Below are 5280 nucleotides of genomic sequence, written 5' to 3'. Positions count from 1 at the left end.
TCTTTCTGCATTGTATCATGTGCTAGCTTCCACAAATCTTTGAGAAGTCAAACTTCTCTTTGGCAGTTTCATGTGCCTCCTATGGTGTAAATGTTTTTATGGTTGTTGTTTCATAATTAACTGCTAGCTGGGGATAATAACTTGGCTAAAAGACAAGAGTTGTCTGCTTTGCAGTGAAGATGAAACCTGATAACATATGTTCTTTGATTGTGATGTTACCAAGCTAGTTTGGCAAGATTTGGCTGGCGTTGTTTCTGGGCCTGGTTTCGTCAATTATGGATCTTCTGCTAGAATTTGGATCAGTAATAGGAGTAAGAAAATGCTGCTGTGAATATGATTACATCATATTGGTTGTAACAACATCTTATATCATGGGACGTAGGGAGTATAATCTTTGCTTGCATTGTGTCAGAATGGTTTATCAGGTACCCTGCCAGAGGCTGCTACATTTCCTAAAATATTGGCGAGCAGTGTTTGCTGCTCCAGGAAGGCAAAGCTCTGGTGACTCCCCAGCCCGGCTTAAACTATAGAACGGCGTCCTTGATGGCCCCAGGACACAAGAAATCAGGGAGCTGCGACCGTCGCTGTAGTTTCTATTCTGGCGCATTTTCAGTTTTGCTGATGTGATGCTGGCTGTAAGAATAATAATTCATGACTACTAGATGTTGATGTTTTGAGATGTGGCCTGTTTAAAAGGTCTGTAATGGTCTAAATGTTGTGACACTGTTTTCATTTCGTTTGAAATGGAACAGGACGAAGAGCCTTTTGATTTTAAAAAAAATCTTGACTCGCTGGAAGAATTGTCGGGCATCTTAGATTTATAAGAATACATTCGAGATCTTTTCAGTTACACTGGATTTACTTTCTTTATTTGGATGACAATTGTGTTGCTGCTGTGGTAAAAATAATGAGCTGTGACAAAAAAACGAAGTTGCTATTTCTATCTGAAAAATTTATCAGGCCATGTTTTCTGCTGTACTTATTACTTATAAATTTATAATGGAAGAAAACTAAATCCAGTTGTTACTGAATGTATATTATGTGTGGTTGCAAGATAACTGGCCATTTGTTACTGCAGTTGCAGCCAATCGCTCAGCTTCTCAGATTTAGGCTACTGATCAGCAGCCACTTGTGTACCGCATGACCCTTTTGGAGTTCCTGGTTACATTTGACCCCATCTATATTAAGTCTACAAGTTCACCATCTAGATTACCAAAAAAATCCAGTGTGTTTGCGACACGATACTGGTGATCGAAAGGTCTCGTTGGTCATCTTGAACTTAGTTGTGTGCCTTGGGTGCATAGTTGCAGTTCTACCAGAGCTAAGCATCGTCGACGTAGCACCGCATCGAAACAGTGGCTGTGCATACAGTAATTCAGAACCACCACAATTTTGGGCAGAGTCTTCACAAGACCTACCTAACCAGACACAATAGATGCATGAAGAAAACTGAATTTACAGCCCAAAATTTGTCCTGCGGTAACATACGCATGCTAATGTTTTTTCATTTGTCTTTACCAGCTACATCAGGATCAAACTGTAGCATCATACATAATTGCAATCCTGAGTAAGAATTTACAGCCCAATCTTCTAAACCAACTGCAACTTGCTAGCATCCCTAATCCCTCCATGATTCCTGAGGTTTCCATCACAGGGCCTCCCCAACCCGATCCTCCGGCCACATGTATATCCATGTCGGCAGGAGAAACAGCTGGTAATGATAAACTGTTGCTACACAAGAGCTCAACTGAAGCACCATTTCGTATTCAGAGAACAAATCGAACAACAAGTCCCACGATCGTATCAGCGGGTTCGAGCCATGGTGAAGAAGAATTTATATGCCCACGCTGAGAGCAGAGAACTAGCAGCTGTGCATGTAAAGTACCTGTCACCCCCTGGTCAGTCTGGTCTATCTTCTTCCAAGTTCCAGCAAATTTATTACACCTGTCCAGCAAAATATGATCTGACTCATTTAGAAATAGCAACTGCATATCGTGTGACAAAGTTATTATGTGCAACTGTGCGACAGATTGTGTTAGATCATTCTGGATATCCTCAGAGATCAAACAATGAGCAACACCTGTATCCTCAGAACAAAATATGGTGTATGTGTTATCTCAAAGTAAAGCCTTGTCAGGCAAAAACAACTGAAACTATAAAACCCATCTAGAAACAGAAGCCACAAATTGTGTCAGGATCTTTTTTGTAAGCAAAGCACATCTTAAGTTCTTAGGAGCCATGGTGAGCTGCCAAAGCACATCTTCAGTTCATGACGGCAATCGTGACCATTCTGCAGTAATGCAACAACGAACAAGTTAAAAAAGGAAGGAGTGAAAGGCGTGAATCATAGACGACAAGGGAGCATTACAAAAAACAGATGAACATTCATAAGTTCGGCTGCAGCCTAGAGTAGTTCCAGACCCCCGGTAAGAAAATCTAAGCCTGTTTCCAGCCTAGAACAAAGATCTTGCAGGATTAACAAAACTTATGGAGAACAACAGGATACAGCATATATTCAAGGATTCAGTTGCAGTGCTAAATTCAGATAAGATGAAACACAAGATAGCATCAAACTTAAGAACCACATTATCCACTGCAGAAATTAAGAACCACATTGTGAAACACAAGATAGCATCAAACTTAAGAACCACATTATCTGCTGCAGAAATTAAGAACCACATTGTGCAACACAAGATAGCATCAAATCAAACTTAAGAACCACATTATCTACTGCAGAAATTAAGAATCACATTGTGCAACACAAGATAGCATCAAATCAAACTTAAGAATCACATTGCACAACACAACATAGCACCAAATCAAACTTAAGAATCACATTGCTCCCAAACTTGAGCAATGATATATATATTGTCATGGAGTATACGCTGTAGAGTATAATGGCCAGGGTTTGATTTTAGCAAACAATAACCATAATAGCAGTAAAGGTAATGACTAGTTTAACTAGAGCGACTTAATCAAAGCGGTTGGTGAGATCTCAGCCGTTGAGAGTAGTCACTGTCAGCCCTTGGGTAACTGAACAAGTAGAGGAGAGGAACATCTTCAGAGATGGCCGCTGTATGTAAGAACTCTGTTAAGCGCACTGACTTCCATGGCCGGATCCTAGCAGAGACGGCGCCGCTGCCGTCATTGAGCAGGGCCAGGGAGCGGTGAACTCTTCCAAGCTAAAGTTCAATTCTGGGTCTGCACCAATGTGCGCCAGACGTCGTCTTCGGCCGACAGATTTGGTGCGGGAGGAGGGGGCAGGGGAAACAGGACGGGCAGCAACGGAATTGGTGGAGGCGGCGGCGCGGGAAACAGGAGCTGCCGCTTGACGGCGGGTGATTCGTCCGCGGCGGACTTCCTCTTGCGCGCGGACGCGGAGTTCTTGGAGGCGGACTTGAGGAAGCGCGGGCTCTGGTAGATCTTGCAGAGGCAAAGAACCGGCCTCGGCTGGCCGCCGTCGTCGTGCTGGTCGACGCTGAACTCCGTCATGAGCCACTCCGGCGGCTTCTTGTCCTCCTTGGGGTTGGGCGTGTACGTGAACCTCTCCAGGCGCCCGACGGCGCGGCCCTCGGCGCCGACGACGCCGTTCCCTCGCTCTTGCTTCCATGTGCCCTTGCCCCCTCCGACGATCCGGCACTTGCGGCTGTCCTGGGCGCTCCTGGGCTTCACGAGGCTGAAGAAGTACCAGTTCTTGCTCTCCCCCTGAGCCCTCGCCGGGCCCGGCAGGCGGCCGGCGACGAGGGAAGCCGGGTCCGTGGCGTACACGTCTGCCTCGTGGAAGAACTGCTTGGCGGCGTCCGGGAGCGGCTGGCCGGAGATTCTTGGGCGGAGGTAGAAGGAGACGAGCTCGCGGTCGGTCGGGCAGAAGGCGAAGCCGGGCGCGGGCTGAGGAGGCGGAGGCGGAGGCGGAGGAGGCGACGCGACGGGCGGAGGCGTGGTGGGTGAGGGGGCAGGGGCCAGGAGGGGGGCGGTGGCGACGCCATGGGCTAGGGTTTGCGGCGGTGGCGGCGAGTGGTAGGGGGAGAGGAGGCGGTGGCCGGTTCCCTCCCATTCGAACCACGGGTTCGGGAAGGAGGCAGGCTCGCCCTCGCCTGAGTAGAAGGAGGAAGAGCCTGCCGGCGGCGACGCCATGGGCGGGCTAGGGTTTGAGGCGAGGAGGAGGGGGGCGCGCCGGAGGCAGAGAGAGGCGGCGGCGGCGGGTCCCGATCTTAAAAGGACGCGCGAGCTGTGTTGTGCTCGGAGTCCTGGCCTCGATCGCGCGTTTGCTGTCACGCGCGCCGCTCCTGACGCGTGGCCCTCCCCAAACCCAACCCAAGTTTCTCCAGCGTGCGCTTGGTGATATTGTCCACCTCAAACACACAGATCAATCTGGCATTGACATGGACCTGCTTTTCAATTCCGATCATCAGGAGGTCTTTGTCCAGCTAAAGTGAGCCATCATAGAAGGGTGAGCTCAACCTGGCATAGACATCACCATGACTATCGGTTCCGTGACTCAGCGCTAGGACTAGTGTTGCCATGAGCAAGAGGCTGTTGTGAGCAGTTAATGGCATCCAAGAGGAAGCGATGTGCACGGCCCTTTCTATAGAGCGCATAGGTCGCTGGCAAGCGACATAGCGTATACCCCCTCACGCGCTACTATTTCTATGGGCCGGCCCATTTCGGGGTTCACCCCAACCGGTTTTGGGAAGGGAACCGTTTTTTCCTGTTTTTTTCTTTTTTTCTTTCTTTCCTTTTTTCATTTTCCTTTTTTTTACCCCTTTACTGCTTTATTTTTGTTTTTTCTTTTCTCTATTTTCATTTTTATTCTTGTTTTTTAATTTGCGAAAATCATTTAAATTCGTGATATTTTTCAAATGATGAACATTTTTTAAATACGTGAATATTTTTGTCGAAATCACGGTTTTGATTTTACAAATTTGTGAACATTCTCTTAAATCATGAACATTTTTTAAAACTCACAAACATTTTTTTGAAATCATGAAATTGTTTTAGAATTTTTTTGAAATCATGAACATTTTTTGAAATCAATACATTTTTAGAAATCATGAACATTTTCTAAATTTGTGAACATTTTTTACAAATTCGTGAACATTTTTTGAATTCCTGAGCATCTTCTTGAAACCATGAATATTTTTTTGAATTCATGATTGTTTGATTCAAAATTAGCAACTTTTTGAAATATAGAACCTTTTGATATCCTAAATTATCGAAGAAAGAAAAAAAGAAAAAGGAAAAGAAGAACAAAAAACAGGCGGCGTCCTGGCCGCAGATGGG

General features: G+C 46.0%; 1 pseudogene; it reads right to left on the bottom strand.

Annotated features, from left to right (window-relative positions):
- Positions 1–2849: 2849 nt before the first annotated feature.
- Positions 2850–4322, bottom strand: LOC123058983 (NAC domain-containing protein 48-like; annotated as a pseudogene).
- Between the last annotated feature and the right edge of the window lie 958 nt (positions 4323–5280).

The sequence above is a fragment of the Triticum aestivum genome, chromosome 3A, assembly GCF_018294505.1.
Source record: "Triticum aestivum cultivar Chinese Spring chromosome 3A, IWGSC CS RefSeq v2.1, whole genome shotgun sequence".
Taxonomy (NCBI): domain Eukaryota; kingdom Viridiplantae; phylum Streptophyta; class Magnoliopsida; order Poales; family Poaceae; genus Triticum; species Triticum aestivum.
Note: the sequence above shows the minus strand (reverse complement) of the source record. Positions and strands in the feature narration are given on the sequence as shown.